Source organism: Musca domestica, unplaced genomic scaffold (assembly GCF_030504385.1).
Source record: "Musca domestica strain aabys unplaced genomic scaffold, Musca_domestica.polishedcontigs.V.1.1 6, whole genome shotgun sequence".
Lineage (NCBI taxonomy): Eukaryota > Metazoa > Arthropoda > Insecta > Diptera > Muscidae > Musca > Musca domestica.
Genome location: NW_026712363.1, coordinates 7,989,661 through 8,014,424, shown reverse-complemented (window position 1 = coordinate 8,014,424; position 24,764 = coordinate 7,989,661). Strand labels below are relative to the sequence as shown.

Below are 24,764 nucleotides of genomic sequence, written 5' to 3'. Positions count from 1 at the left end.
GCCATTTACGCTTTTAAGGAGGACACCGGAGCGAGCACAAACAAAAAATCTTGTTAGCAAAATATAACAACAACAATTAGAACAAAAGCGAAAAAGAAGCACTGCACTACACTGCACTGCACTGCATTGTATACGCCAGGCACTTGTACTCACCTAATTAACAACGTTTTCCAGTTAACACATCTGCGACGTACTCTATATGCTACACGCACACGCCCAAAGTCCTTTTTCAAGTTCCCATGCAATAGATGGATAGGATAGATTTGAGTTAAGCTTCGTTGCTATGCTCTTACACTACTGTGTGTGTATGTGTGTTTGAGAGTGTCGCCAAACAACTGCAATTGAGTTGAAACACAACAAACAATAAGTCACAGCACTTGTTGTTGTTGTAGTCGTCGTCTTCGTCGCCGTTTGTCCAAAGTGCCTTTAGCGATTTCGTTAACAAATAGAGAAAGTCAAACACACGCACACACCCGTATCTTAACGTCTCGAAGAGATGTTTTAAGTAAATAACTGCACTTATCTACAACAGACAATACCAAGTGGATGTATACGAAGCAAAGTCAGACATGCTAACAAACACAACACACAGCCGCCCTTAACTCAAATAGGGGCTCAATTATTGTTGTCACGGGTACGATCCAGATGCTTAGGCATTGACGTAGGACATTTGAGATTCGGTACGGGCACTTTCGTGTCTGCTATATCGGCTGCATGAATGTGTTGGTTGTTGTTCTTGCTTTCTATTAGAGTACATTAAATGTGCTAAAAAGCTGAATTGCCCAGAATTTGTTCCACTTGTTTTCGCTGTCGTTTGAAACTTTGTTTTCTTCGTGTATCTTTCCCGACTACTCTGTTGAGACACTAAAATGTTCTTCCACTTCAATGACAGAAATTTTTGGTATTGAATCCACCGGGGAGTTGTAGTTTGTCTTTATCGTTACCCACAGAAAACGATGACAACCCCGACAGTGCTACTGGTTCCGTTTTATGTGCTGAAATAAAAGAAAATGAAGAAATTCTGTTATTGCCACCATCAAAGATTCTGACATCCAACACACAAACATACCAATTTTCAAACACGTATATAAATCTATGTATTTTTGGACAATGTTATCAAGTAATCAAGTCAAAGAGAGAGATTAAATTATATAATTTTATTAAGACCCATCGGAATGATGTCTGGGAGTGGGAAAATGCTCGTGGGTATAGGGGCACTTAATGACATTAATGGGAATCACAGCGATACATTTGTATCACAATAGCATATTTTTAAGATAAAATTAAAATAATATAGGAAGCATAAAACAAAAAACTGCAACCGTCTTTAGACTGCTGTTATTTCAAAGCCACTAAAATGATTCCAGTGACAGCTCATTATATTGTTTACAAGCGTACGAAAGCATTTTGGTGAGAATTTTTCCGAAAAAAATTATTCGTGAGGGAAGCGTGATAGTGTGATTTCTTTATATTTGGCTGGAAAACCACAACTGGCCTCGTTAGAGGTAGCTTAGACCGACTTCAAGGAAGTGGCCGGAAAAAACAGCAACATCAGCAGAAATGGTTCGAACAGTAAAGAAGCGACTTGATCGAAACCCGCGTTGCAGTGGCCGAAAAATGGCTTGTGAGCTGAACATATCGCAATATTCCATTCGGCAAATATTGAAAAACGAGCTCGGGGTAAAGCCATTGAAATTCCAAAAAGTGCAAGAACTTACACCGCAACGCAAAGCAAATAGTCTCAAAAGAGCTAAAGAGTTGCTTCGCTTGGCCGAAAGTGGTGAGCTGCCGAATTTGTTTTTCTCCGATGAGAAAACATTCGCTGTCCAACAGTTTATAAACAAACAAAATGATCGTGTTTACTTGCCAAAGAGATCAGCTGAAAATGTGCACCTTCGGTTGGGCACCAGACCTTCAGCGCCGGCGATGGTGATGGTGTGGGCCGCCATAACAGCCGATTGTCGCTCTCCGCTCATATTAATCGACCGTGGCATCAGAATAAATGCCGAATATTATGGCGAAAATATTCTGGAGGGTGTATTAAAGCATTGGGCCCGCAAACATTTTGGCGCACACTTTGGAGATTCCAACAGGACTCAGCACCATCGCACTCAGCTCGCGCCAGCCAAGAATGGTTACAAAATGAAGCTGCTCTTTGGATTTGACTTTGTTGCTGTTTTTGTTTCATGAATATTTCTTTGTCACGAATACGATTGCCAATACAAAAAAAGTTACTCTTATTTTAATTTAATTTAAGTTAGGAGGGCAATATTTCTCCCTCCTTCTGATTTCTCCCGATTTTTTTTTTTTTTTTTTTGAAAATTGGGAAATTTTAGTATTTCTTGCAATATGACTATGGATTATGTTGGCACACTTTGTCCGGTACATCCACCACAAGGTGTAAATATTTTGGAAAATAATATTATCATATATAGATCGAGTTGGTTGAAACATCGCATTTTGAAATTCTATTTTGTCACTTTTTCTAACGTTGTTATTTCTTAAGTAAATCCTTTCAAAAATGGCAAAAAATTCAAAACTTGTAAGTTCTTGCAGGTTCTGGGACAGTGCTACGCAAGAACTGATTTAACAGCTATTATTACTGTTATGCTTTTAAAAATATAACAGAACTCGTAATGAATTCATAATAAAGAAAAATTTTAAAGTTTGAAGTAAAATAAATCAAATGTTATTAAAACCACTTAGAGTGTGGTTTTTATAGAGTGTGGTTTGTCAGATTGTAAAAAAAAGTTAGAAAATATCTCTATCTTAGATCAAAATGATCCATCCATCTACTCTGGAACTATAACAATGAGCACCCCAACCAAATAAGCTACCAAATATTAAAGACGTATTTTCACAGAACAGGATTATTTAAATCTATGGAATTTAAATGTACGATATGGAATGGTTAAGCCTATCGCCGGCACACAAAAACTCCATGTCATAATATTGACCAATGCTGGTACAATAACATAAAAATATTTTAAATACTAGATCCAAAAAAAAAAAAAAAAAAAAAACAATAAAAAAACCTTAAATATACTAAAATGTACTTTTGATAAGAACATCAATTATGCTAGGAAAAAGTTAAATCAAAAACAACCCTCCTTTTTTATTCAAAAATCGACCTGAGAAACTTTCCATATCGGTTCATATTTTAATATTAGCCCCATAAAGCGATCGTTAAGTGCTTTGAAGGTCCTGGTCATTTCATCTAGCCGAAGTGGCTGCAATGTCATACTCCACAGATTGCTCAAGAACAACAAACATATTACGCAAGACTATGAGACAATCTACTCGTCTGTGCACATAGCACAATATTTGCATTCTTTTGTTAGCCACACACGAAAACGTTGTTGGGTTCACTTCATTTTAATTAAAATTGATAAAAGTCCTCTCAAAAAAAGTATACGGACAATTAGTCATACATATTTAAATTAGTGTGCAACTTACGGTCTTAATTTAGACTGTTTTGAATTTAGGTCTTAATTAAGTATACGTCAGTATTTGGAGTGATTCAAAAATTAGGCACATATTTGTATTTTCATAAATCTCTATTAAAATAAATTATTGCGGGAAACTATATATTTATAACAATGATATTAGATAGTAGTATAAAATGGAATTATTAGAAAAATCTATATTTTATTAACGCAAACTTTGATTAATTATTCGAGCAATTTTTATACCTACCACCTACCACCATAGTATGGAGGGTATTTATTGAGTTTGTCATTCCGTTTATAGTACCTCGAAATATACATTTTAGACCCCAAAAAGTATATATGTTCTTGATCAGCACACAATTCTATGTCTTTTTAGCGATGTCCGTCTGTGGAAATCACTCTAGCTTCCGAACGAATTGAAGTTGGTTGAAAAAATTTTACCCAGATGTATATATATTTGGCCTGCAGGAGTTATTTTATGGTATTAAAAAAGAGCAATATAAGTCCACGTTTTGGTATAGCCCCCATATCTCACTATATTCGGTATTTTGATGTGTTAAGCGACATTATACACCGGAATTGTTTCAAATTTCTAATTTGCAACTCGTAATTGGCACTACAGCCTGTGACAGAAAATTGTGTATGCAAGTTTACGTTTTCGTATAGCCCCCAAATAACGGCACCTCCCCATACAGGGTCAGATAAAAAAGCTGCAACAAAATCAAACGCCATAATTTTTTTTTTAATTTTATAGAATGAAATCAAAAAATGTCGGAAATAGCATCAAATTTTAGAATAAGTTTAGATTTGTTCGAATTGGTCACCTTTGGCACGAATTATAGCCTTCAAACGGCCAATGAAATCGTCACACGCTACCCGAATGTTGCTCTGCGGTATTTTGGCCCATTCCCGGCGAAGCACTTGTTTGAGGTGATCAACCATGCTTTCCAAAATACTCTAGACACAATAGTCCAACGGATTGGTATCCGGGAAACGAAGCGAGGAACCTCATTTTACCTCCTCCAGAATATTTTCGCGATAATATTTGGCATTTATTCTGATGCCACGTTCAATTAATACGAGCGTAGAGCGACCATCGGCTGTTATGGCGGCCCACACCATCACCATGACCGGCGCTTGAGTTCTGGTGGCCAACCGAAGGTGCACATTTTCAGCTGACCTCTTTGGCAAGTAAACACGATCATTTTGTTTGTTTACAAACTGCTGGACAACGAATGTTTTCTCATCGGAGAAAACCAAATTCGGCCGTTGACAACTCTCGGCCAAGCGAAGCAATTCTTTAGCTCTTTTGAGTCTGACAAAACTTTTCTATGCAGGTCCACGTCGTCGTATAGAGCCTAATATAATGGCTACATTCGGTATTTTTAAGATTTTAAAACAATTTTAACGGATTTTATTTTTTTGAAAATTGCCAAATTCGTTCCAAATAGTGGAGGGTATTAAAAGTTCGGCCCGGCAGCTTTTTTACTTGTTTTATCAAGAGAAAAGTTCTTCCAAATTTTAAATATTTCCTTCATTATTTGTATATGTGTTCGTCTCTGTTTTACTGGTATTATGACATAACATTTCCTCACCTCGTGTCCGATTGACCTTGAATGGAAATTCTTAATCCAATTTAATAAAATTTTAGTACGTGACAAAATGCAAATAAATATTCAACTATACTGAATAAATATAATTAAATAAGAACAATGGAAATTCAATACCGCCTTAATAGAAAAAAACACTTGAAAATTCTGTAGTCAACAGGGCCGGGCGCGGGATTTCCTGCACGAGTATACACAAGCTGGAAAAGGGCGTATGTAAGAAAGAAGTATAAATGAAACGCTATTTTGATTATTTTCTCTTCATATTGCCTAAACCTTTTACTAAAGATTGTAAGTAGTCCAAATCAAGCAAGCAAAAATGGTAAAATTGTTTGACTCTTGCTAGTTCTGGACTACAGGTCAACAAAGAGAACTCATTTCAAATCGGATTACTTACCTATTTCTTTCATAAAATAAAAAGAAAGCTTAAATAAGTAGTTATATCTTAATCATAAGTAAATTGACAAATAAGTAACAATTACTTTTAGAAGAAGAAGATTAACTAATTTTTGCGCATGTGTACAGGGGCGATACATCCACAACTGTAATTTGTTGCAAAGTATATAATAACTGTCATTTAATACCAGCCACAAACAATCGAGCTTATAATACTCTATACACATTGTAATGGTAAATTTATAATGATAACAAGTAAGCAAAGGCTACAGCCGTGCGGGGCCGACCATATGATACCCTACAACACTACAATATGGTTGAAGCCCCCTTATGTCCAAATCCATTTTGGAAGATTTCGCTTGTGAAATTATATCACGGAGCACTGTCCAGATATTACTCATAGCATTTTGACCAGGAACATTTGCCCAATATTTACACACTCTGTCGTGGTGTTAATTGTTGTGGTCCATTTTGCAGCTAAATATAATCCAATGGTCATCCAAAATGCTAGAATTCTTCCCTGTTTTTAACTCTCTTCTCAGGCGTGTCGATTGGTTTCAATAGTGCGATCAGAAAAGATTTTCCCTTTTTGGTTCATTTGAACCCCTAAATATTTTAGATCATTCAAAAGCAAGAGGTCCCTCTGTATCTCCAAATTAAGACTCATCTATACGATTCGCTTGTCTACGATATTTGGTTGTATTCGTCAACGAAATCAGCATAAAAAGCCAGAAGTTCGCCTTTTTGTGTATTTTGGATATCGCCAGTAAGTTATTTTCAGCGTTCCATAAGAATGGAAATGTTGGTATTTATTCACACAAGAGTAGTGGTACACTGTCTTTAACTCTAACCTCATGGGGGATTTCGTGTCCTTTGGTTTATATTTGTGACTTTTATAACGGCAGCAAAATCAGAAACATTTTTTGTTGTTAGTCCATTTCAACCCCTAAATATATTCCGGACTTTGAAAACAATAGGCCTAGCCCTTCTGAGCCTAACTCTACCCTTGTGAAAATTTTTGTGAGAATCCGACGATAATTGCAATCTGTATATAATAACCTAAACCTGTGTTGTAAAATGAAAAAATATTACAAAATATACACTTCAATATTATAAGTCAAATAAAATTGAAAAAATCGCAAGCGATAAAAAATATGAAAAAATTAAAAAAATGTCACCAAATACTACAAAATCTATTTTAGCATCATTATTGGCATCTTTTTATGCAGATTTAAATTTTATTCTTTTATGCCAAGAAGGCATCCAAAATTGAGAAATATTTGTCAAAATCGTTGCAGCCATTCCTCAGATATAAACATTCTAGTTTACATCCCCTTCCTTTGTATGTACACATTGTATATTTTTCGCTATATATATCCGATATATCTACTATCGGCATCTACGTAACGGTCAGAATTTTGTTCGTCTATTTGTGATTTCGCCGGGATTTAAAATATTCGGGGTTTAATGGAAAATTTGACTTTTTAACACAAACTAAACATTACCAGATGACCATCAAAATTGGAATACTTCTGCCCAGCCCTAAGCTCTAACTTCCGCTTGCGACCTGTAGAGCAACTGCAAAATCAGGAAATTTTTCAGTTTTTGGTCCATTTTAACTATTATGCGATCATCTCCAAAAGCAATAGGCTTTAGCCTCACCTGCATTCTAAATTTCGAGAAGATCGGGCCATAATTGCGACCTGTAGAGTGATTATAAATTAACATGGATAGATGGACAGACGGACGGACGGTTATACATGGCTATATGGACTCAGTTCGGCGAGATAGAAAGATCCATATACTTTCCTATGAGGTGTTACATATTTTTGGCCCAATCAAACTTATAATACCCCCAATTTGGGTGCATTACAAATGTGCCATGTTGTTTACCATTCTTTGTGTACAAATACCTTCTATCCTCTTTTAATTACAATTTAAAGCGGGTTATTGTTGAAGCTAATAGCTGATAAGAATGCCATTCTAATGTATCTCATGTTTTAATTATAGTGGTTGTGAAGGTCAAAAACTCAATGTTTAGTCAATCATGCCACCCACAATATTACATTTAAGGAGATGGGAAAGGGCCATATTTGCATTCACTTAAAGTTGAAAACATAATAAATAATAAAATAATTTAAATTGAATAAACTGGGCAAACCCGAGTTTTTTATATCAGGGTAATGCTTGTAAAATAATAACGAATTCTGTTAAAACAAGTAAAAAAGCAGTAAGTTCAGCCCTCCACGATTTGAAACGAATTAGGACATTTTCAAAAAAATAAAAATAAAATCCATTAAGAATTCTATTAAAATCTCGGAAGGTGCCGATATATGGGGGGATAAACGATATTGTGGACCTATATAGACACATCTATGTCTAGGGATAAAGTACTCACAAATAACTCCTGGTAAAGAATTTAAGACAATTCCGTTTAAAAATGTGCTAAAATCATCAAAATACCAAATATCGGGGGGTACCGTTATATGGGGGCTATACGATATTGTGGACCTATATAGATAACTTTCAGCCAAGGGATAAAGTACTCACTCAGAACTCTTTGTGTGGATTTTTGTACAATTCTATTAGAAAATGTGGCTAAAATCATCAAAATACCGAATATGGTACCACCCTATATATATGGGGGCTATACAATATCGTAGACCTATATAGATAATTCTCTGCCAAGAGATAAAGTGCTCTTAGAGATCTGTTTAAATCTTAGAGAAATAGTTAAAATCATCAAAATACTGGATATCGGGGGTACTGTTATATGGGGGCTATACGATATCGTGGACCGATATAGCCCATCTCGAACTTGACCTGCCTGCAGACAAAAGAGAGATCTGGGCAAAATTTTAGCTTTCTATCTTAATTCGTTTAGCCTGTAGCGTGATTACAACAGCCGGACAGACGGACGGACAGGGCTAAATCGTCTTAGAATTTTATGCTGATCAAGAATATATATACTTTGTTGGGTCTAAAATGATTATTTCGATGAGTTACAAACGAACTTAATATACCCTCCATACTATGTATGGTGGAGGGTATAAAAAAGTGACTGAAACGTTCATTATTGAAAATCCGATAATTTTACATAGCAGAACGACATATATTTTTTACAAAGTGACACATAATAAAATTTAAATTTCGGGTTCAAACCAGAAAATTATTGAAATCTGGAGGTTAGTATATATTTACGATAATTAGAAAGAAAAAACGCTGAACATTAACATTGAATTTTATGTTAATCAATTATTATAATTTATTAGGTCTAAAAGCTATTATTTTAAAATATCCAAAACCCAAAGTCAGTTGTAATTTATACATAACTAAGCGATAAATGTTGCACCATGACAAGTAGACCATTTAGTTCTCCAAGCCAAGTAACTAAATTCAACATGACAATTTGTCTTCGTGGATTACAGAACTTGTTTTCTTTGTCTGTATCTTTTGTTATTCAATTTATGTTGCGCGCAATTAAGCAAACGGTCTCCGAGTGGAGCAGTTGTCTTAAAACAATTGAACATAACCTAGCTTTTCAAGACATAGCGATTGGAATACAAAAAATCGAAACTGCAATTTTGCGATAAAATAAAACTATGGACGTTCTGAATTTTCATAGAAATGTTGGCCTCGGTTCAATTCTGGTTTTGTATCCATAGTTAAAATTTTACCAAAGTCCACTTGTTGCAACAAACTTTCAAAAATGTGTGACTACAATATGTATGTATATTTTTTTATTAACTAATATATTCTTCTCAGTTATAACATTAAAATAAAAATGACACTCATAAAGCTTTATTTTAGTTAGTATTCAGTATTTTTATAACCTCCACCTTGGAAGGGAGTGTATATTAACTTTGTCATTCCGTTTGTAACATCCCTAAATATTCGTCGTAGACCCTATAGTGTATATATATTTATAATCAGCATAAAATTCTAAGCCGATTTAACGAAGTAGGTCTGTCTGTCTGTTGAAATCACAATACATGCCATATTATTTGATGTAGAGCGTCAAAATTTAGCAGAATAATTTGTATTGTGTCTAGGATGGTTGGTATTGAAAATGAGATATATCGGTCCACGTTTTGGTATAGTCCCCATATAACGGTACCTCCCGGTATTCGGTGTTTTGATGATTTTTGCCACATTTTATCATAATGGGTTCTAGCTCCGGTGGCGAAACATTGCATGTATAGGTCCACGTTTTTGTATAGCCCTATATAGCCGTACCTCCCGATATTCGGTATTTTGATGATTTTTGACACATTTTCCCACGAATATGTCTAAAATTTGGTATTAGTGTGTCATAATTGGTTCTAATTTTTCCATTACCCTAAGGTGGAGGGTAATAAAAGTTCGGCCCGGCAGAACTTAATGTATTTTTACTTGTTTAAACTATGAATTTCCAAATTCACACGCAATTTAAAATTCTCCATTGACATCTTTACAATTGCATGCACGCACACACACACACATTCACCCACACATGTATTCATTATAACCCAAACAAAGATTGTATTCCATTTCAAAATCCATATGCCAAGCAACTTTAGCTTACCAACACATCTGTACATTGTTGTTGCGAACATTCTCATTGTTGTTATTTTTGTTGTATACAAATGATGTCAAACATTGCCACTAGCCTTGCGAACCGAAAGTCCCAATAGTCTCATAAATTATAATGTCAAGCTATTTATTCAGCTAGTCGAGCGACCATTCACACTCGCTCGTCTTTGCGAATGGGAATTCTATCTATCGATGGATATATGGATGGATGGATGGAAACGTGTAGACGGAATGACGTTAGCATTTTTGTATTTTTTCAATTCTAAAGAAATATTGCCCAGCTACAATTAGATAAAACTGCATAAAAGTGTTGGCAGGCCTAATAAAACCTAAGTCTGCAATAAACCAAAATTGAGCTTTTTTGGCAGAGGATATTTCAATTATGTAGTATGCCTTGCTGTGTCAAATTTCTTCATGCTAGATTTCAATAAATTATGTTCCATCTATTTTTTGTGAAAGTTTTTTTTTATTTTTTGTTTGGTGTCCAAGAGATGGGGATATTCTATTTTAAAATTATAAATTAAGATTGAGTGCAAAGAACGCTGCCAAAAATCACACGTTTGATATTGTTTCTAAAACGTTGCTTCGGACTTAATTTTCAGGACAGATTTAAAGCTACACAGCACAGATCCCCAAGAACGGAGATTAATTCAGAAAAGCATTCTCTCGCTCTGAAATTTTGCTCAGATATTTCTTTTAGTCCTAGTATGTTTAGTAATAAAAATGGGACATGTCGTTCCACGTTTTGTAAAGATTAATCCACTATAAAAACTACAAAAATTGCCCATATAAAACAACCTATAACGTAAGTCTCTGCAGGCCCAATGGGGTTGAATATCCAAAATCAGAGATAAATTCGAACGAAGCATTCGTTGGTCCCATATAGGGGTATCTCGGTATTTTGATGACTCTTGCCACATTTTTCCAGACCAAAAGGTGGCCCATTTTCAATAATTTAGTGCCAACCATGCTTAACAAAATATTCCAGACACAATAGTCCAACGGATTGGTATCCGGAGATTTTGGTGGTCATTGTGCGCTGGAAATGAAGCAAGGAACCTCATTTTGTAATCATTCTTGGGTGGCGCGTGCTGAGCGCGATGGTGGAATGTCCAAGGTCTGCGGCAAAAATGTTTGCGTGGCCAAGGCTTTAATACGCCCTCCAGAATATTTTCACGATAATATTCGGCATTTTTTATACGAGCGGAGAGCGACCGGCGGCTGTTATAGTGGCTGTTATAGCGGCCCACGGACGGCGCTTGAGTCCTGGTGGCCAACCGAAGGTGCACATTTTCATTTGACCTCTTTGGCAAGTAAACACGATCATTTCACCACTTTCGGCCAAGCGAAACAACTCTTTAGCTCTTTTAAGTCCATTTTCATTCTGATGAGGTGTAACTTCTTGCACTTTTGGAATTTCAATAACTTTACCCCGAGCTCATTTTTCAATATTTTCCGAATGGAATATTGCGATATGTTCAGCTCACGTCCCATTTTTCGGACACTGCGACGCGGGTTTCGATCAAGTCGCTTTTTTCTTTTCGTACCATTTCTGCTGATGTTGCTGTTTTTCCGTCCACTTCCTTGACGTCGATCTAAGCTACCTCTATCGGGGCCACTTGTGGTTTTCCAGCCAAATATAAAGAAATCACACTATCACGCTTGAATTCCCTCACGAATAATTTTTTTTCTGGAAAATTCTCACCAAAATGCTTTTGTATGCTTGTAAACAATATAATGAGCTGTCACTGGAATGATTTTTAACAGCTGTCGGACGAGCAGCTTAGAAATGACCGCAGTCTGAAATTGGTTGCAGTTATTTCATCTCACCCTGTATGTACTTGATGGGGTCTAAAATGTATTTTTCGAGGTGTTACAAACGGAATGACAAACCTTATATGCCCTCCATATTATAATGGAGGGTAAAGCAATGTGATATATTAACACCCAGTGCCTCAATATTTCGAAGTTCTTTAAATAGGTCAGCCAGAGAGACAAATTATCTGTAAATGGACGACACGATTTGATGATCTGAACCCAATAATCGATTGCCACCAATATTCCAAATTAGTTTCTTTCTAAAACATCCAACTTTCGATCGGGGAACAAGATCATCTTATGTAGTGCACTCTGATATAAACTTCAATTTTAATTTTTTTTTCCAAACCACCAAATGTTTTATGGAACACTCTAGCGTGCACCCGACGATATACCGAAAAGCCTCGTTGTTGAAACACACAAAATGCAGTTGTCAAAACATTTTGATTCGTAATGTATGTCTGTAAGTAGACTAATTGCGGTATACCGATAAATACATGCACAAACTAAACATGCACATCAGCCATTGACAAATAGAGGGGGCGAAACTGGTAAACAGGCCGACCAACAGAACAGACAGACAGCCAGCCATTTACAGTATGTGCAGCTCAACTATTTGCGATAACAAAAGAGGGCGTACTTGGTACGAATGTATCTGGGCATTTAATGCACAACACATGTAAGAGGATCTAATAAAAATTCAATGGTCCCATAAAGTATTCGATTTAATCATTGCCATTGTGACAATAAATCGCATTCGTTTAAATGAATATGAAAATGTGGATGCATTCGTATGTGAATGTGCAGGTAGTACTTCGTACATATAATGTTATCTTGGCAAGCTTCAATAATACTACAAACACAAATATTTACACGGTTCTTCAATGCAAATTAAATTCATGTCGACGACATATGTGTGTATATTTTTTTACAGTGTGCACCTAGCAACACTTAGCAAAAATGCAACAGAAGTGGCAGAATTTAACAGGTTGCATGTCCTAAGAATAATGCAAATTCGATTCAAAAATTTATTTGAGTAAATATCGGGAATCTATCGCATCAGTGCTTCAGTGCGGTTAAAATTTAAAATTGTGTATTAAATTAGAGAGAAGGTAAGGTATTTTTGGTTTAATATTATATCTTGTAGTGAAGCTCATATAAAAGTTCAAAGCGAATGAAACCTATAACGGGAGATTGGTCTAAGTCTAAACCGATTTTCAATCATTTTTAAGAAAATTGTCTTTTATGTTTTGGTATTTGGACCTGGGTGCACAATAAATGTGAATATGAGCCAAATAAGTAAACTGTGCACAAAAATAGCCATAACCTTAAACAAATTTTTAATAAAAATTTTAAAAGAATTCAACTACACTTTTCCACAACAGTAAAAGTAAAAACTACAGGGTTGCCCATATTCGACGGACCCATCTGGCAACGCCATAACTTTTGACAGAGATGTCACATCGCTTAATGACATACCGCGTTTGAAGCGTCAGTCCAAGCAGATTTTTACCATGAACCAATACACGCCACGCGAGCGCTCTGAAATAGTTGAAATTCACATTCAACAGAAGAAGTCAATTGTAAAAAAAAATGTGAGAAGTGCGCATTCTAAGAACACCATTAAGCGTTTATACGAAAAATTTTCGACTGCTAAGGCTCTTTCTAATCCGAAGAGGCCATATAAAAGTCGACCAAGGCGATCGGCCGAGAATATCGCTGCCGTACGAGACAGTGTTGAGAGGTCCCCAAGAACATCCCAAAAACGCCGTTCTCAGCAGTTGGGCATGGCGCGGTCCACTTTACAACGGATTATTCGCATTGATTTGCATTTGTTCCCGTACAAAATTCAATTGACGCAAAGAATGTCGCCTGCGGACAAGCCTCGTCGATTGGAATGGGCCCAAAGAGTCATGGGTCCGTCGAATATGGGCAACCCTGTACTTGTATCAAAATGTTTATGACAAGTCCTAAAAAATACCTCCATACATATAGCAATATTTTTCATATCTTGATTAATAGCACAAATAAACGTTTATATTTGGTTCTTATGTGAAGTATTGGGAATACTTATGATTACCAACTATAATTCCTTTTTGAATGAGTATTTTGGTATGGGAAACTAATATGTGGGAAGAATATCCAACTTGGAATCGATTTACATCAAATTTGAAGAAGGTATTTTTATCTCTCGTACTAAATAACATTGCTGTACAGTACATGATATGACTTCGAGAAGAATTATACAAGTATACAACAAGTAAAAAATCAGCTAAGTTCAGCCGGGCCAAACTTTTTATACCCTCAATCATTTGGAAGAAACAATTCCATTTAAAAATTTGGCTGCAATCATGAAAATCCCAGATGTCGGAGGTACCGTTATGTTATCGTGGACCTATAGGAACTTCTTTTGTGGATTTTAAGACAATTCCATTGAAAAATGTGGCTAAAATCATTAAAATACCGAATATCGGGAAGAACCGTTATAAGGTTGCTACTGAACCGATTTCAATACCATTTGAAAAAATTTAGTTTTACACCAAATTCCATCAAACTATCCATATTTCATTGAAATTGGAGGTATATAAAGTGTTTTGTGCATCAAATGTGTGAAATCGGCCGATAACAGATTTCTAATTAATTTGTCAAATTTATTATTATAACCAAATTCCGCCACACATACTGAATTTCATTGGAATCGGACATACATGTCGTGTTTGGTGCATAACATACATGAGGTCGGCCGAAAATATTTATGGAAAATATATATGGGAGCTATATCCAAATCTGAACCGATTTCAATATAATTTGGCAAATTTATTTTTGTTCCAAATTTCGTTACGCATTCCAAATTTGGAGATTGTATCTGTAATCGATTAATAGATATGTGCATATAAAATCAAAATTTTTGGAGGTACCTCCGATTCTGATGCTATATCTCCAGTTCCAAGTGGAATTTCAAAAATGTATATACCCTATGTTACTTTTAGGCGATGTTGGGTACACATGGAAATTTTTAGGAAATTCTGTTCAGCGGTTTTCGAGTCCATAAATTACAAACATACAAACATTTTCCTCTTTTATAGATATAAATTATCTTCTAGGGAATAAACTACTCACAAGGAACACACGAACACATCGAATATTGGGAGGGGCGGTTATATGGGGGATAGAAGATATCGTAGACTTATATAGATAATTCTCTGCCAGGGGATAAAGTACTCACAAAGAACTCCTTATGTGGATTTTCAGAATATTCGATTCAAAAATGTGGCTAAAATCATCAAAATACCGTATATCGGGGGTACCCTTATATGGGGGGCTATACGATATCATGGACCTTTATAGACAATTCTCTTTCAGGATGTAAACTAAACTCACAAAGAACTCCTTGCGCATAATTTCAGACAATTCCAGTGAAAAATGTAGCTAAAATCATCACAATACCGAATATCGGGGTACCCTTATATGGTGGTTGTACGATATGGTGGACCGATATAGCCCATCTTCAAAGTTGACCTGCCTGCAGACAAAAGACAGATCTGTGCAACATTTTAGCTTCCTATCTTAATTCGTTTTGACAGTAGCGTGATTACAACAGATGGATGGACGGACGGCTAAATTGTCTTAGAATTTTACGCTGATCCAGAATATATATACTTTGTTGGATCTAAAATGATTATTTCGATGAGTTACAATTTGAATGACGAACTTAATATACCTCCATACTAAATATTTTTACCATCAGAGCCAGGCCAGACCATCTCAGAAATAGTTTCTTTCTCATATTTTTGTACATTTTATAAAGATATATTTTTTTACCAAGCTAACTAGAGAATGGTTTTAAAATTAATTTCAGGGTACGTAACTGAGCACCTTAATATCTGTCATACCTAAAATCTGTAATATAGGTTTATATAAACCTTGTCGACAGTTACATAGAAAAGAGTTTCTATACCTTAGGAGTCAAAATGTCAAAAACTACAGCCAAAACAATTGCACATTTTAGGAGTAACCTAAAAAAAGACCCAAAATGAGTGTATACCGGTATATGGGCATGCTATTCTTAAGAATATACCATTTTTCTTTTCGCTTGCTTAAGGGGATACTACAATATTTAAACTGATAAAAAAATCAGAAAATGTGTACCGATATTAATTTTAAAATGGTTGTTATATATTTCACGAAAATGGCACCAATTAATTGTTACGAATTCAATATATATTCTGTGCACTAATTTTTTTATTGTTACTCTTGACTAAAAAGTCTCATAAAAATTTTTTGATTGCTAGCTCTAACCCATTCCAATGATATACATCGATACATCCGAATCCGGATGAAAAATGTATATGGAACCTAACGGCCTGTTTCTATGTGAAGATTTAAAAGCAAATGCGAAAGGAACAACAGCAATATCCATAAGTAATTGTTTAGTATTTCAAATAAATAAAATTCAAAAAAATCTTTGGAATTATCATACCGAAACAGTCCATAAACCCGAACCAATTTCCCGCTTAAATTCTTGTTTTAAAAATGAAATGTATCAATTGTATATGTATGAACCTAGGGCAGGCAGACGGACACGCATAAATAGACTCAGACATTGTTTCTTTAGGTCCAATTTGTCTCCTAGCACCTCTTGCAAACTTATGCACAAATATACACTATTCTATAATACGCGCTAGGGTATGAAAAAAAACTTACCCTGCCTTACTGCTTAGTTTCTTGTATTAACTAATCGCATATAACTTAGTGTGCCGAACTGATTTGTTCGCCAGCAACCATTAGTGTTAATATTTTATTTATGGGAAATAATATAATATTCCCTGTTTTTTTTTTCTTTTCTCTTCATTTTTTTTTGTGTACATTGTTGTCATTATTTGTTGGGCATGTCGTGTGGCGGTACTGAGAGGGAGAAGCACCATTGTCTCAGCCTCAAAACATTTCATTTCATACATTTGGTATGTGTTAATATATAAACAATTATAGGTGGACGACAGACTGTATTGCGGACGGACCATTTAACGAGCGTACGGTCGAATAAATGGACAGGCTCTCGTTTTTAACACCGGCGGCAATGGACTGAAGTCAATCTATCTTCAGAAGGGTGGGAAAAGCGATGACAACAATTTCTTCTAATGTTCCTCCTCTGTGCCATCGTTCAATCGGCTTGGCCACGACAAATTCTTACATACCTACATACATATGTATGTACATATTTTCGATTTTGTTGCTTGTTTAGAGCGTTTGTGTGTGCATGTGGTGCTTGTTGGGTCTTCTCGCACACACATTTTCGGTCAAAATTGCGGTGCTACGAACTAAAATAAATAAATGTATGTATGTTTGTCGTTCGTCGCATTCAAGTTGTGTGCTAGCGTCCCATTTTTATACGCTTTTAATAGTGTGCTTGAGCGTTTTGTATGTTATTGTTATTACTTGTTATTGTTGTTGTTATTTGTATATTTTTATGTCGTTTCCTCATGGCTTGGTCGGTGTTCGAATTTCGTATCGTCGGTCCGTGCTGGTTCTTGGTCGTGGAAGTATTATTTTTATTTCTAGTTTATTTTAGTGGGTCTATAGATGGAATAAAAACAGAACGCATGCATGGGTGCGACCATTGCCACTGTGTGTGTCTATTTTGAATGTTCTTCTTTGCGAAACTCTGACACTCAAACTTGCATATCTCTTTGCCAGATCTATTTAGACATTTGTGCTGCTTATTTCTTGCAACATTTACCCTTAACATTGAAATCCATAAAAAATGAGGGGAAACGAGCGAGCGAACGAACGAGCGCACGACCAACCGACTGCATGTGAATGAATGGACACAAAACACAGTGACGCGTTTGAACTTGAAAATATTTTTTGGTTCGAACTAACTACATAATTTATTATAAAATATATTTATAATTAATTTAATAAATAAAAATTTAGTATACGATTTCTCCGAATGTATATCTACACATTTTCAAATTAATTTGATATCAGGGTAGGAAATAAATTGAGATGATTCTCCATGTGAAAACAAATTTGCAGGAGTTGTCATCAATGTGCATTATTGAGACTGATAAAAATCTTGTAATGTAGCTATAAGAAAATCTCTACAAATTAATGTAAGTTGCCTTGTATAACCTCAATATAATCGAGTATTAGGACGTGAAAAGTGTTTTCAAATAAAATAAATAAAAAACTAAAACTAAGAGCGTCCAATTCAATGTTGTCTTCGAAGTTCGCTTTGTAAGTGAAGATTACATTTTATTTTTTGAAAAGATAAAAAATTGTGAGTAACGAGTTGATTTAACAATGAACTATTTTCCAGTTTTAGTCCGGGACATTTAACACGTACCTTTACGTATGCTTTAAACCAGTAAGAAAAGGCCGACTATATGATACCCTACACCACTAAGTGTATTTAGTAGAGCTCCCGTAAAAAAAGAGATCAACATGGGAGCTATAACCAAATCTGAACGTACGGTCAGACGGATTGACATGCATAGTTACAAACAAATGCACAAAGACATAATACCCTTACCACTGTGTGTTGTAGGGTATTGGTTAGAGTAATTTTCGTCCCAAACAAGTATAAGCGATGTACGAGAAAATAAAACTTTAAATGCCGATGAGACAAAAACCTTGACTACTCAAAACGTTACTAACATCCCATATAGCACGCTATAATATAGGCAACTTACGTAGTTCAAACGGAAATCGATCAAAACGGAGATGACACACCACATGGAACACATTTGATATGCGAATGTACGCACAAGCTGTCTGGAGTGGCATTCTTTAGCTTGAGTTTCGGAACTTTAAGAAAGGATCTAACAGCCTGGATTACACATACATTAAGGATTAGACGGTACACAGTGGGACAAGTAACTACACAACTAGGATACTTCTAAGGGCAAAAATTCAGTAAAAACTTTAAAAAAAAATATATTAATTTTAATCTTGAAACAAGTATATGTAGCAGTTATATAGACTCTTTTTCTGTCAATATATAGTTATGTATTGAATGCCAAAATCAACCAGTAAGGAATTGGCAAAATTGGGGCGGGTACTTTTGTATTATACCCTACATGCATATTTAACAGAGCTAGCCATTAATATTGAGAACTAGCTGGCCCAGTCCGCGTTGCCGGCCCGTAGTTTTTGTCTTTAATGCATAGTTTTTAGGCATAATAATTCACAGATCTGGCTCAAATAAGTGGCATAATTTTTAGTATAAATGATGATTCGACTAAATAGAAATAAATACGCACCGTATAAATGTCAATACAGGCGCACATACCGAGCGACTTATAGTGTTTAAAAAACCTGATCCCATTTTTCAGAGGTTTTAATTTGAGAGTTAAAAACTTAAATAATATAGCACTTATATTAAAAAGTATACATCAACTGTTTATAATAGCCCCATATAAAATGGTTCTCTAACCTCAAAGTATCCTAAACACACATTTTAAGCCAAATCGATTCGAAAATATGTTTTGAGTTCTCATTGGTGGATTATTTCCACATCTAGCCAATTTTTTGGAATTTTAGACCTCAGAATCGATAGTTATTTCTAAATTGAAATCCTGGCAATATGATTTTAATCTAAAGTTTCATCGGTTTATAACAGTTAGGGACCGCATAAAGTATGTTAAAGAGTAGAAATCTTTGTCGATTAAATTATGTCCTTGAGCCTTTCCGTTCGCCATTTGCAATTACAATAGAGGTCACCAAATTTAATATGCGTCTTCAAACTTTGCACAGGCTTTACTATTATTCTTAGGACGATTGATGTTACAAAAGGTATATATTTGCTTTAATATAATATTATCATCTAATATTCGTCGACCAAATGTACTCTAATTTGGCCGATTTGAGGTATTTCAAAGAGCTTAAAAGCATTTTTGAAGTTATAAATCATTTGTAAAAAAATTAAAACAAAATTCCACATAATGATTTATTTTCTATTCTCCAATACCACTTTATTTATATTCGTTATATCATCATGTTTAATTAAATTTTCAAACCTCAATTATCAGTGTTATAAAGGGTTAAGCAATATTTTCCAAATCTAAAGTTTTGAATTCGTAACTTTTAGAAGACTTTGAAGACCATATTACCAGTGTAATATTCTATGTCAATTAGTGTATATCCGTCTGTGTATGCGGCCGTTCGTTAAAATCGCAATAAAGGCGAAATATTTAAATTAATCTTTGAACTTTTATACAATATTCCTATGAAGTTGGAATATATCCGTTTCGTTTAGGTATAATAATACCACCGTCCTTTTCCATGTTTATCTTACAATTTCTACCAAATTAACTGTGATTTGACATTTAAAGTTTTCAATACCGACAATAACTGTTTACTATTGGTTCCCAATTAGGCATAGCCTCAATTTAAAAGAAAGTTGAGATTTTAAATGTTTGGTGCTTTTACAAGTATTTCTTAATCAAAATTGAAATTGTTGGTATGGCAACCAATAAGAATTTTCAATTTCAAAAGACATTCTGAAAAATTCCATATCAAAATAGAACAGTACATTTTTTCAGTTCCGCGACTTTTCCGGAGGCATTTCTCAAAATGTTTTTTCATGAAAACGTTTCCACTGTAATTACAAATAATCAAAAGAAAATTTGAGTCAAATCGGTCCAGCCGTTATCAACTGATGTTTTGCTATACTTATTTAAATTTTTTTACATATAGATTTAAAGAAGTAGGTGTGGCCAGTTCCTCTGACCCCAAGTCAAGATTACGTCGTATACTAACTGTGACACAGATATATTTATGATTTTGGCAAATATTAGGATTTTAGGTAAATCGAAAAAATGAGCGTAAAATTGGGCGTGGTCACTTTTTCTTTGCATAAAACCTAAGTCGTGGTAGGACGAACATTTAAAAAAAATATATATCCAAATCGTTGCCGCCGTTTTCAACTGATTCTTACCAACGAAAACAATTGATTAGTCAGGCGTAGTCAGTTCCTCAGCCCCCAAATAAATACTTAGGGTTGGAGGGAATGTCAACAGTATCTCGTGTAATAATTTTCAAACCGATTATTATTTGGGAAATATTAGGATTTTAGATAAATCGAAATAGTGGGCGTAAAAGGAGGCGTGGTCAATATTTTTTCTTTAAAAACCTAACTCGGGGTATTTACCTTATTTGGACAAACATATCTTGGTTGGTGCTTAAGTTGCATCATATCGACAGCTGCATATAAATCCGAACAGATGTTGACCAAGGTATTTCTAAAAAGAATTTGATAACATGTACCGAAAATTATTTTTGTAGAGCGCAGATTTCGGGTTTTAAGGACTTTAATATCAAATTGTATGAAACATATATTGTACCGATTTTTACCAATTGCATTAACTTTGTTCTACACTTAGTTCAGTCATATATTACAAAATCCAATTTATTTGGTTGGATACAAAATTCGATATGAACCGTTTGCCACCAATTTTATGGTGTTTCATCCTTAAGTCAAAGAAAAAAAAAGAGAATTCTGCTTCTTTGCAAACGAAAATTTACTATAATTTGCTTTTAAAAATATGGGCCGTTGGACGGACATGCATGAATTGACTCAGAATGTTATTCTATGCAAATCTCCAAAAGGAAGTAAAAGTCTATATCGTTTCCAATTGAATATTGTCTACACATAGCCATAATACCGTCATCCATAGAGTAGCTTAGGTTATTAAAGTTGAGTTGGATAAAACTTCTAAATAATATTGGTCAGACCTCTGCAAATACGCTGCACCATCTAGAACGTTTTTCGACGAAAACAAGCCTAATTTGGTTAGGCAGCCAGCATTCATCAGCTGCAATAGATGGATGACCCTGATAACAGTATGGACACACCTGGGATGAGAAGTTCTACCCACCCGTATTTTATGAACTCGTGTAGATTGTCCACCGACGTTATGAAGAATAACCCTGAATACTTATCCACTATGTAGTAACATTTTTGGACCACACTCGTGTCGCATATCTAAATCCTGGCCGACCTATCATTTTATAAAAGTCTGCTCCCCAAATGCTAAGGACTATATTCTTGCTTTTCAATTTATAGCATATTCCGGACACTTAAACATTTGGCGTTGTTTTAGCAGAGGATATATTCATACACTTTCCTTTGAAAAAATCGGCATGTTCAATGTGTTCATACACCTATGTTTTCAACTATAAAGCCTGCATGCCGTCACTGTATGGGAATTTACTAATTATCCGACGTTTTAAATTTGGCTCTGGTTGTGCCATGAGCTACCAACTCTGTTGTACAACACGTCCCATTCTTGTTGAGACACCAACTTATATGTGATGGATATGATCCGCTTGAGATGTGGTACTATGTTATTTATGAAAACCATATTGTTAATTGCTATAAAAGAATCCTCAATAACAACGTAGTTCTTATCATAAGTATCCCTGCTCCAAACGACAAGGGTTGTAAAGAAAAACGAATCTAAAACAAGTAAGCTATGGCTATGGTCGTGCGGGACCGACCATATGATACCCTACAACGCTACAATATGTTGAAAAGTCCCTTAAGTCCAAACCCATTTTGGAAGATTTCCTTGTGATATGGTGTTATAGAACCCTATCCGTAGCTTTTTGACCAGGGCGATTTCCTGAATATTTAGGTAAGTATTCAAAATAATTTCCCACGAAAGTTGTGGTCCATTTTACAGCTAAATCCAATGGTCATCCAAAATGCTAGACTTCTTCTCTGTACTTAACTCATGCAATTAACTCATTTTTAGGTCCATTTGAACCCCTAAATATACATCTTCAAATCAATAGGCTTCAATTCTGACCCTAACGCTAACCTCATGAAAAGTTTCTTGAGCATCACACGATAATTGCGACCTGTATATAATACCCTCAAAAACTTTAGAAAGTGTACAATTCAAAATTGTAAAAAAATGGCATGCGATAAAAAATATGACAAAAATTGAAAAAATGTAACAAAAAATATTCATTTTTTATTGTCATTAATTTACGCGTCTTTCTTCTTACCCTTTTCTGGCAAGAGACCATTCCGAATCGATGAGAATTGTGAAAATCTGTCCAGCGGTTCTTGACATAAAAGGAGAATAACTAAGACCTATATCTTTTACATATATATTGTACCTATTTTGCTACATATCCGATATCTTAGCTAATGATCTAATGGTCGGAAGTGACTTTTTAATGTATTTGTGATTTGGCCGGGATTAAAAATATTCGCGGTTTAATGGAAATCTTCGTACTAATTTTCTAACTCTATGCAAATTTTCGTCGATTGGTTCATAATTGTGGCCTATAGAGAAACTGCAAAATCAGAATCGGTTTTTGGTCAATTTCAACCCCTAAATATTTTGCAATCATCTCCAAAAACAATAGGTTTCTATTCTGACCCTAACCCCACCTCCATTTTTAGTTTCGTGAGGAAATTGCGACCTGTTGCGTGATTACAAATTAACATGGACAGACGGACATACATAGCTAGTTCGACTCAGCCTGGCGAGATAGGAAGATCCATATATGGTTTCCTGTGTTGGTAACCATTATTTCGAAGTGTTACATTGTTTTTGGCCCAATTAAACTTATAATACCCCCAACACATAGTGTTGCAGGGTATAAAAAATTGTTTAGTTCAGCTCAATTCAGTAATGCAGAATTCGTCTCATTGGGACTGATGTGGGTGCATCAATATTAATTCCAAACTTTGAACACCCTCCACCATATAGAACAAATTTAAAAGTTTTTTTTTTCAATTTTTTTAAAAAAGAATAATAAAATAAAATTAATAAATAAAAAAAAAGAATCCGTTAACAATTCTGTTAAAATCTTAAAAATACCGAATAAAGGGAGTTACCGTTATTTTAGGGTCTATACGAAGATGTGGACCTGCCTAGGCAATATTCGGTCACAGGCTGTACTACTTATTACGAAGTGCAAATATGTACAAATTTTGAAACAAATCCGGAAATCATAAAAATATCGGATGTAGGGAGGTACCGATATTAAAGGGCTATACGAAGACCTGGACCTGAATAGACAATTTACTGTCATAGACTGTAGAACTCATTTTAAACTTCAAATACGAAATTTCAAACAGAACCGGTAATGATAATGTGTCTAAAATCATAAAAATATATGCGGGCCATACCAAGGCGTGGACATGCATAGCCAACGAACTATCATTACGAAATTTGAAACGATTCCGGTGAACAATGTCGCTAAAATCATGAAAATATCAAATATAGGTAGGTTCAGTTATATGGGGGTTATAACTAAATGTGGACCTACAAAGCCCATTTTCAATACCAAAAGTTCTGCAAGCGAAACACACCTTTGATTAAAATTTTATCAAGCTACTTCAATTCGTTCGGAAGCTAGAGTGATTTCCACAGACGGACGGACAGACATCTTTTTGAAATTGAAAAAAACCCTGTCTGTACATTGCCAATATTTCATATAATGATATCGCCGTAATGTTTCATACTTGATTTCCATTCCAAAATATCGTTCGATAAAGTTAAGATGTAACTATTACCGACATCCTATTTCAAATTTAAACCGCTCTGAACTTGTAATGCTCATTCAGTATTTATGTTTATTGTGATGAGAATTGCATGAATTCCCATTACAAACATATCTTTGTCAAGGAAAGCTGATGAATAATAGGTCCGGTCATGTTCCACAACTGTTAAAAATGTTACAAGTCCTGTCAGCATTTGTTTTGGATCTTATGCTACATGTAGCATTCGAATTTGGACTCACCGACGTTTTTGATAGATCCTTTTTTTCTGAATTGTCTAAATTCATTTGTTAGGAATTCACAAACAGACTGTCGATTTTAAAGTTATAATTTTCATTTCAATCTTTAATTGAAACCATCTATTCTCTCAAAAGCTTGTCTTTACATTGCTATGCGTAAAAT

The 24,764-nt window shown here is 35.0% G+C and overlaps 1 protein-coding gene across 11 annotated transcripts in view; it reads right to left on the bottom strand.

Moving 5' to 3' along the window:
* Window positions 1–24,764, bottom strand: part of LOC101891514 (uncharacterized) — a 222,485-nt gene that overhangs the window by 189,599 nt on the left and 8,122 nt on the right. For all 11 annotated transcript variants that reach the window (XM_005178506.3, XM_020035086.2, XM_011292214.3 and 8 more), the window contains exon 2: window positions 154–995. The gene's annotated coding sequence lies outside the window, so the exon portion shown is untranslated. The remainder of the gene's footprint in view (window positions 1–153; window positions 996–24,764) is intronic.